The sequence below is a fragment of the Grampus griseus genome (assembly GCF_964374135.1).
Source record: "Grampus griseus genome assembly, chromosome: 1".
Classification (NCBI taxonomy): Eukaryota; Metazoa; Chordata; class Mammalia; order Artiodactyla; family Delphinidae; genus Grampus; species Grampus griseus.
In genome coordinates, this window is record NC_139017.1 from 70,795,424 (window position 1) to 70,811,526 (window position 16,103).

Sequence of the window (16,103 nt, forward strand, 5' to 3'; positions counted from 1 at the left end):
TGGAGCACAGCCTCTAGAGCGCAGGCTCAGTAGTTGTGGCGCACAGGCTTAGTTGCTCCGCAGCATGTGGGATCTCCCCGGACCAGGGCTCGAACCCGTGTCCCCTGCACTGGCAGGAGGATTCTTAACCACTGCGGCCACCAGGGAAGTCCCCCCCACCAAGGAATTCTTATTCAGAACTGAGACCTGGGTCCTCATCAACTCACCGTGTGACTTAAGGCAAGTTCCTTACCCTCTTTAAGCCTTTGTTTTCTTACTTGTAAAGGAGCACCATTACTACCACCTTACAGGTTGTCATGAGGCTATGGGCTTTGAGAGTGCTTTTTATCCTAAAACAAAACAAAACGAAAACAAAAAACAAACAAAACAAACAAAAAAACCTGTACAAATGTATAGCACCCTGCACACAGTAAGAGCTCAATAAATGCTTACAGCATATAGCATGAATTGTGGGTGCCATTATGCTTGAGTCTCCTCTGCCCCTCCCAGTACCAGACTTCTTTGAACCTTCCTCCTCCCACAGTACCCCTCCAAACTTTCCTTCCTGTCCCTTCCTCCCTGAGTACCATACCCACCTAGCCTCCTCTGGGAAGGCTTTCTAGACTAAACCCGGGCAATGAACAACACCTCTCCAGCCCAACCCCTCATTGACCTCCCCCCACTGCACCATTACTTATAAGGAAACTCTTCTCTTTACCCCCCAGCATCCTCCACCCCCTCATCCTTGGCTGCCTTCTCCCTCCTTCCTCCCAGCCTTTCCTTTCTGCCTGGCACGGGCTTTCCCACAGGATCTCCTGGCTCAGAAACCAGCTGGGACAAAGCCCCTGTCTCTGCCAGTCTGGCCTCCATCCAGCCTCTCCCTTCCTCCACCCCAGCCCCAGGCTGGGGGGTGGGCTAAGGGGGGTGTGTGAGAATAAATGAAAGGGACCATTTCCCTCCTGCCCTTGGCTATCAGAAGCTCTGAGAGCTTGAACTATTCTTCTGAAGATCTCAAAGCTCTTACACTCTCATAATGGAGGGATGGGGGTGGGACATTGAGAAATGGGCCCAGAGAGGGATTGAACCTGAGTCCCCAGTGAAACCAAGTCAGGCACCAGGCCAGTGTGCCCCCAGGAAGGAAGGCTGCAGAGCCAACGTCATCTTTAATGGTTGGCTTAGACTCAAAAGAGCACGGAGAGCCAAGGCTGCCATGGAATAGGCCAGTGATACGGCAAGAGAGATGAAGGTTAGACTGCAGGCAAGGCTTCCTAGACATCAGGCTTATTCCTACTGTCTACTCATTCCCACTTCAGGCCCATTGTTCCACTTCTATCTTCCCTGACCACTCAGGCTCTGCCTTCATACATGTCCGCCCTTTTCTGAGCCTGAGCTGATGGGAAGTTTCCCTCTTCTCCCAGATCCTCTGAAGGATCCCAGATCCTCCTAAGGATGCCTCCCCACCACGGTAACATCCATTTCCCCCATCGTGGCTGGGCATCAAGGGCTCTGTGGCTCTGTGGCTCTGACCTCAAGGTCAGAGGTGGGGGAGGAATGGCAGAAGCCAGATGCCCAGGGCCTCTCTTCGACCTTTGAGAGGGAGGAGGTTCTTGATGGGGCCCAATCAGAGGGTGTGAGACCAACTCTGGGCATGGGGGCCCTTGAGAGGACTGCTTTCTGGGGTTGGAGTGGGGACCATTTGGTATGAACAGCCAGTGCCTGCCGGGTGCTTGAGAGACTGTTTGCCATGCATTTGAGCTGTGCCAGGTCCTAAGCTGGACCCCTTTCTGGCGCCTTCCCTCTCCTCACCCTGGGCTGGAGCTGGAGCTACCCAGAGCTCTCTGATGGGCGGCCCAGAAACCCATATAGTTGGAGCCACTCTGGGACCAACACCCTAGACCCCGCCTTTCACCTGTTACGTAAGTGGGGGAATGAAGGGAGAAAGTCTGAGTCTGATGAGGACCTGGATGCCTTGAATCATAGAGGGTATCCCACCCTCACCTCCAAGATTTGGAGTCACTGACCAGAGGAGCCAAGAGAGTGGCCCTGATTGTGTGGTTCTCAGTCAGAGAGTTCTGCACACCTCCCAACCCCACACCAATCACACCAAGCTTGGGCCTCAGCCCCTTCCTGGTAGAGCTAGGAGTCCTGAGAAAACTTAGGCATCCCCTCCTCTGGTACCAGACTCAGACTCAAGGATCCAAGGCTTGGTCTCCATAGCACACACCCACCCACCTCCACTACATCTTCTCATCCTCCAGAGCAGGACACACCACCACTTCATCTCTATCCTCAAGAGCTCAGCAGTCTTCCTGTCCCTTTCCCTGATGCCACACCATCCCTCTGCTACAGCCTCTGGATTTCTCCCCTTGTCTTGAGTTTTCCCAGCTGTTCAGGAAACTTCCCTCTCGTTACATTATCATTCCTGTCTGACCATGGATGTCTATCCCCTCACAGCCTTCAAAAACCCAGTGCACAGAGAATCAAGACCAAGCTGTGTGTGTGTGTGTGCGTGTGTGCGTGTGTGCGCGCACGCATGCATGTGCGTGCACTTAGGCACACATACCCAATGCCCACCATCTCTATGCTGAATGCCCACCAGCTGGCGGTTCAAGGTCTGCCCCACGGGAACTGAGCTCCAGCACTCAGCAGGGTGAGCAGGGATGCACAAGAGGCCAGAGCTTCAGTCACAGCAGGAGGGAAGCTTTCAGCTACCCCCTTAGTGGCTGTGTGAGGGGCAACAGGAACCTACACAATATCAGTGAGGCCTTAGCAGGGCCTGCAGGAGTAATTGCGGTAACCATATAAATAGTCCTATTTATTGGAAGCACAACTAACAATATGATTAGCAACATCGTCAGCTGAGCTATTGTAACTCCTCCTAGTATAAAACCTGAAATGTGGATGATGCTGTTATCAACAGCAAAGTTAGCCATGACAACACAGGCACTGGTAATACTGGGAGTGGGTCTATGGGTTAGGTCATTGTCCCTTGATCTCACTGGTATTATCTGGAATAGAAGTAATGCAGATATGAATGGTGCTAACAAAACTAATGGCAAATCTTTGTCCTGTTAGAACCAAGTGGGCAGAGCTATTCTGATAGGAAGGGGATATGGAAGTACCTGGGGGGAGAGGGGTTCCCGGCCCAACAGCAGTGCTAGGAAGGAAAGCAGGAGCGGTAACTGGAATTCCAGCTGACAGTTCCTGACCATCTACTTGAGCCAGGCCTCTTACTAAATGCTTCCCATGTATAACCTCAACTTTGAGAAAAATACAGATTAGACATTACATCGATGAGGAATCCGAGGTTCAGGGAGGTGAACTAACTTGCCCAAGGTCACACAGCAAGTAAGTGGCAGAGTTGGGATTCCAGCTCCAGTCGGCGCCGGCACCACCCACAACAGCGGCTCCTGTTTGCTGTCCTGCGGGCTCCGGGAAGGTACCCCTAGGGTGGCCGGCCGCGGCTCTTCCCGCGGTGCTGCCTGCACCGTGGGTACAGAGTCGGGGGCTGACTCGAACCGCTGCCGCCCTGACCAGGACAAGGTCGCAAATCTCGGGCGGTGGTGCCGGGACTGGAGCCCGCAGCAGGGAAGACGCAAGGACCCAGAGGGGCGTTTCCATTAGCCCGCGGACTCAAGGGGGTTGCGGGTCAGGCTGCAAACAGCAATGGGGGTGCCAGCGGCAGAGCTGGGAGGCAGAGCTGGAGATGGCAGGACGGCAGCAGGGGCCGTAGGCGCTCCGGGCTGGCCGACAGCGGACCTCGCCGAGGTGTCAGGGGTCGGCGGGTTGGGTGTGCCGGAGCCACGCGAGGCAAGGCCTGAGGGGTCGGGGACGCGGACCACAGGGCAGCCGGGGGTCGCTCCCTTCTCTCTCCCTCCCAGGTCTGGGCGGCTGGGATGCGGTCGCACTCACCTACCGGCGGGAGGCGGAGGACTGGGGTGGGGGTGCGGTACCGCGAAGTTTGCTGCTTCCTCCGGGGGTCTCCTCCGCGTCCACGGCTCGGTCCCGCAGCTGCAGCCGAGACTGCGGCGGGGACTGCGCGGGCGCGAGCAGAGGCTGGGCCCGCAGGACGCTCGAAAGAGGGCGCCGGGCGGCCGGGCGCCGCACAAAACCCCCTTTCTTTACCCCCGCCCCCGCCCCGCCCTTCCTCGAGTCTGCCCCCGCCCTCGGGCTGGGAACGCGGGGGGCTCGGGAAGATCACGGGACCCGCTGCCTTCTCTGCGTCGGTTCCCGGCGGCGGCAGCCGCGAGAGCAAGGACGAGAGAAGTAGGACAGCGTCCTGGGGATAAGAAGCCGATGACTTGGAGTAGGGAGGGAGGGAGGGCAGAAGGGGCGGGCAGGGAGCGCTCGCCGAGCTAGAGGATGATGTTGCAGCCGGAGGGATGGAAGTTAGACAGTCGGAAGGACTTCCCGTTGGTCAAGAGGAGAGGAGGAGGGACTCAGACAGTAGGGAAAAGGATGAAGGGAGAATGGGAGGGAGGCTTTGCTCCTGGAGAGACATCACACGCACGTATAAATGGGGGAGGGAGTCTCTTTTTTGGAGGCAGGATCAGGTGCAAATGACCTTAGCCACCCCCCTGGAGGAAGCTCTGATTGGGTTTTGTCTTCTGTGGTGCTCCCACTCCCTGCACAGAGGAGGAGCTGACTTTGCAGCTGGAGGGATGGAGGTTAGGCAGCAGATTCATGGGTTAAGCAAAGCAAGGAACTCTCTAGACATGGAGGGGGGAATGTGGCACTGTGAACGGTCATTACTGGTCATGCAAACCAATGTGCAAAATGCAGGCGTTGCTGGGAGCCCAGAGGGCCCACTGGCCAGAGCTGTCGCTGATGAATGCACAGCCTGGTGCCAGGGGGTGGGCCTTGAGCGCTGCCCAGCCGCTGGGGACTCCTCAGAGCCCAGAATACCAATGACACCCCCCCCCCCCCCCACAGCTCCAGGGCCTCAGCTTGCTTCTTCTTTCCCAGGCTCTCTTTCCCTCTCCCTCCTCCCTCCTGGGATTCCAGGCAAGGGCCATGGCACAGACTGTGGGCAGGACAGCCAGACGCCTGGATTCTCTCCCCTGGATACCAGTGATGGCATCAAGGATAGCTTGTCAGGGGCTTTGATCTACACAATCTCTAACAGCACCTCCAAAATATCCCAAGTAAAGTGGGGTGCCTGCAATGCAAATGCAGCCTCAAGGCAGGTCCATGTCCATCCATCTAGATTTACCCAAGTCCGTCTTGTATGGAAATTCTGGACTGCCCTCTAGTGGATGCCCCAACTGCCCCACTCACCACTGCCTAGGCTTCCACTGCCTGGGCTTCCACTCACAGTGCTGTGAACTTGGTTCCGAAGGGCTTGAAAAGCTCTCACACACACACACACACAAAAACAAACCCTCCCCCACAAACAAAAACCCTCCTCCCCAAATTCTTGAGGACCTAAAAGGTAGAATTCGGGCTCCTCCGCACAGACCCATCTATTGGAGAGACGGGACAAGAAGACCTGGGGGAAGTGGGTGGTAAGGTCCCTCAGTAAGAGACATGCCCCAGGCAGGGATGCAAGACTGAAGGGGACAGGGCAAGATGTCTGGGGAGTTTGGGGAGAAAGAGACCTCAGTTTATTCATTTCATTAAACAAATACTAACTGAATGTCCGCTATGGATCAGGCACTATTTTAGGCCTTGGGAATGCTGTCCCACGTTCCTTAGTGGGGGTGAGGGATCTGAGAATGCCTCTGGGGACAGATCTAGGCAACGCCTGGGCAGACCTAGGACCTCCCTTTGCTTTCCTCAGACCTTGCATCCCCAAGCTGAGAGACAGTCTCAGCATCGGTGCCTGAATCCATCCTAACCCCCACTTAGGCTTGTCTCTACATGGGCTGGATGGGGCTTGAGCCCAGCCAGGCAGAGCCATGCAACTGAGTGGCTGAAATTCAGTCCCAGCCGTGGCTCACATGTAACGACAATTCTTGCCTCGGGGAAACCTGGCTGTGACCAGAAAAGACAGAGAAAATGACTTTCCTTGCCACCTACCCATGTGACTAGAAATGTGGGCACACATTTTGGTGCCCTGGAGGAATCCATCCTCCAGCAGCACCTGCGTCTGGACAAGGGCTGGTACCAGACAGTCTGTTCCAAGGGGCAGAACCCTGGTGGGAAACCAGACCTGGTGAGAGAACAGTGAACTGCTGCTGTGAAGATCTTGATGAGAACAGGACTCTGGAGTCATGCGCACTGAGGTCAAACTCCTGTTCTGCCATTTGCAGTGGCAAAACCTTGGGAAGGTCTTTGTTTCTCTGGAACGGTTTCTTCTGTACAACAGGCTGAAGAGTATCTGCTGCACTGGGTAACATGTACTGCACTTGGGCTGGGTAGAGGAGGCACGTGGCCCATGGCTTAGGCTCAGTCAAATCTAATTATTTTTTATTTTATTTTTTTTTTACTTGAAGTAAAGTTGATTTACAATATTGTGTTAGTTTCAGGTGTACAGCAACAAAATCTAATTCTTTTCCTTTAGTAGTCATACACACACACCCTAATCTGCACCAGATCTCTTGGCCAGGAGGTCAGTGGGCCACTCCCCTGTGAATGGGATAGAGTGCTCATTATTTGAGAGAGGAGTCCTTTCCCAAGGATTTCCCAGGGGAGGAAATGAGCACCTCCCCAAGACTTTCCAGTATTTCCAGCTGTGAAAATTCATACTGAAGTCTAACCTGCACTTGATCTGCCAATTTCTGATCAGGGACTTTCGTTACTTGCATCTTGACCCATGGCCATGTGACAATCTCCCCCACTCTCCATTTCCATCCTCTTTTTGAGAAGAGATGAGATCTAAGGCCTTCCCCTCTAGGATTCAGAAAGAGATCCTCAGGGACTGGCTGAAAGCAAACAGGATCAATGGAAGCAGGAAGAATGAAAGTCAGATTTTAAGTAGAACTTCCTGCCCCAGTAACAGGAGGAGAATGTCTCAGGTAACCTTACGTATCTTCTGGACGAGGAAACTGAGACCCAAGTGGTGAAGTGACCATCTAGGGTCACATGGCATGTAACTGACATGACCAAAACCCAGGTCTCCCAACTCCCAGGCCCGGGTTCTTGCCAGGGCCCACAGCTGTCTCTCTCAGGGGAGAGAAAATGGGAGAGGTGGAAAGAAGAGAGAAGGAAGGAGGTGGGTCCAGCTCTCCTCCCGCTTCCATGTGCAACCCAGCTGGCCGTCTCCCAGCCTCCTGGGCCGTGGAGAATTTTCCAGTTTCTCCAGATGAGAACAATCTCCAACCCACTGCCCACCCCCAATATCCTCCATCCAAGACAAAGCTGAGGTCATGACCCAAGTTCAGGAAGCAGAATCAACCCTCCAAGTTCTAGCATCCCAACCCCCCCCCCCCACTGGACTCCCAATCACAGTGGCCACTGGCAGAGCCTGTCTCTACAGCTTCTTGAACACCTGTCTCCACTTTCTCAGACTTGGGGGTGGGCGCCCAAGCAGCTTGATTGCTCTCTGAGGCCATGCACATCACACAGGCACCTGGATCCTATGCCATGGGGACGTGAGAGTGGGGCTGAAGAGGGGGGATGGACATGGCGCTGAAGGCTGGCACAGCTGTGTTTGGAGAATAGGGGCTTTGATAGCTTCTGAAAGGGGCCAGGAAGCTTGGGACCCCAGCCCAGGGGAGGGAGGGCCCAGGAATGGCTGGGTGTAGCTCTGAGGGCTCCTGCAGCTGACCATGGGCTGGGGGTGGGAGGGGAGTAGGGTGGTGGAGGGACAGTGGGGGGACCTACAGACTGACCAACGTTGTGGGAGAGCCTCTGCTGCATGAGGAGGAGCCAACTGTCCCCCCTGACCTGACAGACCCTCACTTTGAGGGCTGCAAACTCATGTGTTCAGAGAAGACCACCAGCCTTTTCCAAAAACAACAGCTGAGGGACTGGAAGGCTCAACCCTGAGTACATCCAAATCTACTTCTTGAGAAAAAGTCTGTCCCATCTGCAGACTCCCTGCAGCCCTTCTCCCGCCCCCTGATGGGGAAAGACCGCTCACTTTTCTGTGATGCTGGGGCAGGTGCTCTCTGAGTCTCAGTTTCTTCACCTGTAAAATGGTAATAACACTTTATTTTATGGTTTTGATGTTGGAATAATATAATTAAAACAAAAAATTAAACTGGAAGGGATTAATTTTAGATTAATTTAAACAGAGGAAAAGTGATGCAATCCCTAAAATTTTAAAACAAAATGAAACTCATGCACCTAATTATATATAAAGTTGGAGGCAAAGCCACATAGAAGAATGTTCTTTCAAGTGATTATAAAACTCAGCATTTTGACTATAGAACCCTAAGAACAACGAGAACCATGGAGATATGTTACTGCTGGCATTATTATTTTGAAAAGGGTTATTTATGGTGATAAAGCAAATAAGTAATTATAGTAATGGTGTTAGGAACTAAGATTTTCAGTGTAAGAAAAGGAAAGTTAAGCAAAAACTGCTAATCTTAAATCTGCATTGGAAGTAGCAGCGTGAACTCAAGATTTGCATATTTATTTTCCGTCTCCTGAAAAGGCTTAGAAGCAATGACAAACCAATAAGAGTGAATACCCCTTGTATCCAGATTGAGGTCTCTAAATAGTACTTTTCACTAAATGGAACTCTTTGGAGAGATTCCAGGTCTGGGGCAGGATAGTTTGTCATACTTGAGAATAAGGAAGTTATGAGACTTAGGTCAGGTTCATGTCAAAAGGACCCAGTAGCCAACTTGAGAAGACTCCCACTGGCCAAAGATGAAACATCAGCATTAAGATGAGTAATGACTGGAAGAGATTGAAACACGTCGAATGGATAAAAAGTCCATGGTTTCATAATGATACTAAAAAATAAGATCAGTGGTCACCTCTGGACGTTGACAGGACATCAACTCACAATTTTGAAAATGAATGGGGTATATAGCAGATCGCGTTGGTGTCCCTGTCCCTTGATAAGGCTTCATTTCTGATGTGGAGGTACACTTGGCCTAAGTGCATGGCAAGTCAGAATGCCCCTGGAAACGGCCCTCAATCAGTGACAGAATGGGACTTGATAGCCTAAAATCCCAGCCCCTCGCCTCTCAGGAGGGAACGCTCTGAGGCAAGTTCCTCTCAGAGCTCCCAGCAGCTTTGAGCTCCAGCTGCCCAGAGCCATTACCTGCCCAATTATTTGGATTATTTACTTAATTACTTATTGGATTCCTTTCCTTCCCTGTTTCCCTTTCCTATCAAGATCCGGGAATTTTCAGACCTGCTAAGTCATGAGCACACGTGGGTGAGCACGGTGGCAATCCACAGTGGTATATTTGTGACTGGGTGTGAACACTTACAGAGGCATGAGTAAACCACGTGAGCAGTAGGCCCAGATTCCCGCATTACCTATCTCTGCTGCACCCTTGCCTCTCTCCCAGCTCACCCTGTAGCCTTGTGGGGCTTGTCTGTGATTAGGATTCAGAGGAGGACAAAGCCCACACCTGGTCCGTAGTTGAATCACTGCGACATATTGATGTGAGCTGAACATGGGCTGTTACCACACTGCCGTCCCCAAAGGGGTGGCCCTGAAAGACAGTGGTGAGGGAAGATCCTCCCAGGAGGATGTTTCAAGCAGTACACAGCTCATCTACTTTGCAGTGAGAGAGGTGACTTGAAGGAAGTACGCACATGGACTCTTGAGCAGTGGCAAATGGCTTGGTTGGTCAGGCCAGAAAGGGCACAACTGGAAGGCTGGAGATAAGAAGTCTAGGGAAGAGCTATATGGATGGACTCACAGGAGTGGACATTGTGTCTGATGGCAGTACCGTTTGAGAGCATTCACTGCAGAGGAGACATTGAACAGCTAGGGGAACAGAAGGACTCCAGTGGATAACAGCCAGCCTTTGTCCTCCGCGGTGCCAGGGCTTGCACAATGTGCCCATGAATGGAGTAGTTGTGGCAGTGAATATGGGGACTATATAAGGGCTCACCAGCATGGGCTCCCTCTCACCAAGGCTGATCGAGCTACTGCCAATGCTGGATGTTCGGCCTGTCAACAGCAGAGACAGATGCTAAAGCCTCAACATGGTACCCTCCCTCAAAGAGATCAACCGGCCACTGGGAAGCCTGTTGATTACAATGTACCTCTTTCAGTTTGGAGGGTGGAGCAGTAACTCCTTACTGGGATTAATGCATATTCCGGATATGGATTTCCCTTTCCTGCCCCAGTGCTTTGGCCATCACCAATATCTATAACCAAGGACATGAAGGAAATGGTTTATCCTTATGAGATCCCATATAGTATCACCTCTAACCAAGGAGATCAACTTTATAGTGAAGGAAATGTGACCGTGGGCACATGACCACAGGATCCATCGGCCCTACAATGCACCATATCTCCTTGAAACTGCCAACCTGATAGTACGTTAGTATGGCCTCTTCACACCACATCTAAATACCAGCTTGGGGAAAACATCCCCTAGGATTGAGGTACTGGCCTTCAAAACACAGTATATATATATATATTTGAACCAATGGCCATTCCATGGTGCTGTATCCCACGGGTAAAAATCATGGGTACAGGAACCAGGATATGGAAGAAGCAATACCCCTCTCACCAGTGACCCACTTCGGGAATTTGTGCTTCCTGTACCTATACATTTAGGCTCTGCAGGATTAGAAGCCATAGTTCCTGGAGTGGGAGATGCATCCACCAGGTGTCACAGTAAGGGTATCACTAAACCTAAGACTATAGCAACTTCTGGGTCATTTGGGCACCTCATGCCAACTGACCAGTAAACAAAGAAAAGAATTATACTGGCCAAGATGTTTGATCTTGATTATCCCATGTCCGGTGGTAATCATGAACAGGCAGGTACAGCAATGTTGGCCTGTTAAGGGCATGGTAATGAAGGGCTGAGGCCTTCAGGGATGAAGGTCAGCGTTTTTCCATTGTGAAAGACTCATAGACCAACAGAATGAACTGTAGAGGAGGGAGATGTTGAATATTGATTACGGCCTTGGAACCAACTGCAGCAACTGTTTGCTCCACTAACCTTATTGTTATAAGATGCTTTTTTCTTTTTTTTGACTGTACCATGGAGCTTGTGGGATCTTAGTTGCCTGACCAGGAATTGAACCCGGGCCCTAGGCAGTGAAAGTACGGAGTCCTAACCACTGGACAGCCAGGGAATTCCCAAGACTTTCTTTTATTGTTTGTTTTTGTTTTTGTTTTCTTTCCGGAACGCGGGCCTCTCACCGCTGCGGCCTCTCCCGTCGCGGAGCACAGGCTCCGGACACGCAGGCTCAGTGGCCATGGCCCATGGGCCCAGCTGCTCTGCGGCATGTGGGATCTTCCCGGACCGGGGCACAAACCCCTGTCCCCTGCATCGGCAGGCGGACTCTCAACCACTGCACCACCAGGGAAGCCCAAGACTTTCTTTGTAATGAATTAGAAATTGCGATCAGCCATGACCTTGAAGAATCGGTGAGGGGACAAAGTGATCTTATCATGGAGGCACAAATGGATGACAGTGCAAAGGGTTTAGCATAGCTGCGACCCCTATCCTTTGCATTCACCTCTGCAAGGGGAAGGCTTCTGGGAGAACATCTGTGACTCTGCCTGGGGACGTTTTTTTTCTGGCTGTGGGAGCATATTTGTGCTCAGGGCTAGCCAGGAATGGTAGAGGGTTAATGCTTCCAGACGCAGCCCTCAACTTTCAGACAGGAAGTTGACCAATAATATTTTAGTTTCTTTGCCCCTCAGGTAGGATTTCCTGAGACAGGTTCTACACTGCCTTCTAGAATTCCCCAGCAGGACTGAGCCCCAGTTGCTTCACCTGCTCTATCACAACGTTTCATTAGCTTCCTCCCCTTTCCTGTCTCACTTCTCCACTTCTATACCAGTGCTCCTTAGCATGACCTCCCAGATAAACTCCTTGCACTCAAAATCTTGACTCACATCTGCTTTTAGGGAACCCTGTTGTCTTAGTCAGTTTAGGCTGCTATAACAAATTACCATAGTCAGGGTGACTTAAACAACATTTATTTCTCACAGTACTGGAGACCAGCAGATCTGGTGTCTGGTGAGGGTCCACTTCCTGGTTCTCAGATGACTGTCTTCTCGTTGTATTCTCACATGGTGGAGAGCAGAGAGAGAAAGTAAGCTCTCCAAAGTCTCTTCTTATAAGGGCACTAATTTCATCATGAGGGCTCCACCCTTGTGACCTCATTACCTCCCAAAGACCCCACCTCCAAATACCAGCACATTAGGAATTAAGGTTTTAACATATGAATTTTGAGGAGTGGGGGGACACAAACATTCACTCCATAGCACCTATCTAAGACAAATGGAAGAGAATCAAACATTAATCCTACCTTCCCGAATGGGTTATATGTCAGGGTAACAAAATAGTGGATAAAGAGAAATTTTTCCTCATAGACAATTCACAGCTAATAAATGAAGGAGAAATGACAAAATTAGAACATCTCCATTTCGCACTTCTAATGAAATAATGGATCTAGACAGTGATCATCAGTAGCCATTAGATTAGAAAGTTGATGAGTGTAGTGAGCTGACAGTTGGCCACAGATATATCCACGTCCTAATCCCTGAAATCTGCAAATGTTAACTTGCTTGGAAAAGGGTCTTTGTGGATGTCATTTATTACATGAATTCATTCCTGGAATTCAGTTAATGGTTTTGAGATGAGATCTTCCTGGATTAGCCAGGTGAGGCAAACCCAGTGACAAGTGTCCTTATGAGAGACGGAAGAAAAGACACAGGCACATGAAAAGGAGGAGGTGGAGATTGCAGTGATGCAGCCAAAGGAGCCCAAGAACACCACCAGACACCAGAAGTTATAAGAGGCAAGAAACAATTCTCCTCAGAGTCTCCAGAGGGAGGGTGACACTGCCGACACCTTGAGTTTGGACTTCTGGCCTCCAGAGCTGTAAGAGAATACATTTCTGTTGTCTTGAGCCACCAAGTTTGTGGCAGTTTGTTACAGCAGCCGTAGGAAACTAATACAGTGAAGAACTTTATAATGAGTGGATCAGACTTACACTACCTGAATTCACTGATCAACCTTAGCATCACTATTTTAGCCCAATAATCAGACACCATGTGCCTTTTGATGTGATGAAGGAGGAAGTATGCAGTATCACTTCTTAAATACTCCTGGGGGAAAAAAAGTGAACGTTAATTTAATCAAACTTGTAAATATAATTACAGGGGATGGAGGAATATATTAAATGACACTTTGAGGATACACTCAGCTAAATCAAGACTGTGGGAAACCTGATAGGAAAAAGACCGAGTTACATAAACAAACAAGATGGCATAGATAAAATGAAGGAGGAAGTATTATGGCTTAAAAGATACTTAAAGGGGCTTCCCTGGTGGCGCAGTGGTTAGGAGTCTGCCTGCCAATGCGGGGGACACGGTTTGAGCCCTGGTCTGGGAAGATCCCACATACCGCGGAGCAACCAAGCCCGTGCGCCACAACTACTGAGCGTGGGCTCTAGAGCCCGCAAGCCACAACTACCGAGCCCACGCGCTGCAACTACTGAATCCCACGCACCTAGAGCCCGTGCTCCACAGCAAGAGAAGCCACCACAATGAGACGCCTGCGCGCCGCAATGAAGAGCAGCCCCCGCTCGCCGCAACTCGAAGAAAGCCTGTGCACAGCAACAAAGACCCAATGCAGCCCCCCCCAAAAAAAGTTAAAAAAAAAGATACTTAACCCAAAACAACTAATCAAATGCAATGTGTAGACCTTAGTTGGATCCTGGTTTGAGCAAATAAACTCATTATAAAGTTATATTTTTAGACATTCAGGAGAAATTGATCATGAACTAAATGTTAGATAACATTAATTTTGTTGGAGGAGTGTGATAGTAAATTATGCTTGTTTGTTTAAAAAAAAAAATTTCTTTTGCCACACTGGGTGGCTTGTGGTAACTTAGTTCCCCAACCAGGGATTGAACCTGGGCGCTTGGCAGAGACAGCATGGAGTCCTAACCACTGAACTGCCAGGGAATTCCCAGAATTATGGTTATTTTTAAGTCATTATATATTAGAAATATATACTGAGTATTTACAGGTGAAATGATAGGCTATTTGAGATTTGTTTTAAAATACTCCAGCAAAAAACAAACACAAATGAGAGGATTCAAGAAACAAGGATAATTTTGAAATCGTCAAGCTGGAGGATTTGTTATTCTGTTCCCTCTATTTTTTGAGTACCTTTTAAATTCTCTATAACGAAAAAATAATAGTAATAGCAATATGAAGAGTAGTTGTAAGAACTTGTGGTCATATGTTTCTATGGGCAAAGAAACAAAGCTTTGCAGCAAATGCAAATCTCCTCCCATGACCGTTTCTCATATGGTCTCTTGACAAATGCTGAAGGCATTATACTGAAGACAAGCCATCTTCCTACAGGCTGAGCTGCAAGGCCTTAGATCTTGGCTTCCTGGGGTTCTGACTCCATAATAGGAGTGGGGGGACACAAACATTCACTCCATAGCACCTGTCTAAGACAAATGGAAGAGAATCGAACATTAATCAAATATTAAGAGAATCAAACATTAGAAAACCCAGAAGATTGGGGGAGTGGGTGACTACCAATATGTCTAATATATCCCAGAATTTAGACTGCCCTCCTTGCTGTTGGTGGTCAACATTTGTGCTGGTGCTGTTCACCGAACAGTTCCAATTCTACTTCTAGGTCAAAATAAGATTGCTCTTTGCTGCCCCCTTCTGGTTGAGTGGGGTCATGTAATTAGTTTTGGAGAATTGAGTTGTGGAAAAGACAGTTGTCCCTGGGGCCTGTAGCTATCAACTGCTTGTATAAGACCCTCCAGAGCTCTTTTTATTTTTTCCTTCTGGCATGGTGATTGATGGCATATGAGATGGTGGCTGCTCTGTCACCCGGGGTCCCTGAATAACTAAAATGAGAAGAGCCCCATTATTGACCACAATACATGTAGCTAGAGTGAGAAATAAACCTTTATGTTTTAAGTCACTGAGATTTGGGGTTTTTTTGTTATCACAGCATAATTTAGCTTATCCTGACTAATCAGTGCCATACAACAACGGATACTACAGGCTACCTAGTAAGAACCTGAATAGGAATGATTATTTTTGTTCTGTTACTCTCATTATTACTCATTAATTATTATAGGTACCACTTACTGAGTGCCTCTTATGTGTACCAGGCATGTACTATGCAGTCGATGCATTGTCTCAATTACTGTTGACAGCAAACTTGGGAGGCAGATCTTATTATCCCATGACCAAGATGAAAAAACCAAAGCTTAAGAACTGGAACAAATATTTCATTTGCTATATGAGGATTATTGAAGATGATGTTCATTCAGTCATCCTCTGTCCCTTATATAAAGTCCCATGGGATGAATTCATTTGACAATGATTGCAAGAATCCTCTTGGAAGGCAATTTTACAACATGTATGAAGTGTCATTAGGAAGTTCATACCCTTTGCTCCAGTCATGACTATTCTCTAGCCCAGGCTTTCTGTGGTGTAGTTAGATTGCTTGAACAGTAATAAACAAAAAAACATACAAATAAAATGTATAGAATATAATATATATTAAGGAAAATGAATTAATGACATTGGAGTTTGTCTCTTGAGTTACTGGTATGTTTCTTTTAGCCAGTTGTTAAGAATGCCCCTGGTCCAGTTGCCACTTTTGCCCTGGCAGTCGTGATGGTGGTGAACGCTAAACCCAATGCACATAACCACCCTGCAGTATCAGCCCTGCGAGAACCTTATTGTGTCCGTTAACCTCCTCCTCCTTCTGAGGGCTTAATTTCCCATCAGCTGTTAACAGCGGAATGACTTTCCTTCCTTTAATAGCAATCATGTAAACCCTTCTGGGAGACTGGCAGGATACAAACACATTTTGAAATATGTTCAGGTCCACCTTATATTTGTTCTGTGGTGCCCAGGGGCTAGGCCTCGGGGGTTGGAGCGCTCCTGGCAGATTTGAACTAGAGTAATCTTAAGTGGGTGTGTGGCGCCCCCTCGTGGTGCCTGGTACAACACCACCCTGGATTCACTTGCTCCTATCCGTGACCAGGCCGTCCACGGTGAATCCAACCCTCTTCTGGACTTTTGGTGCCCT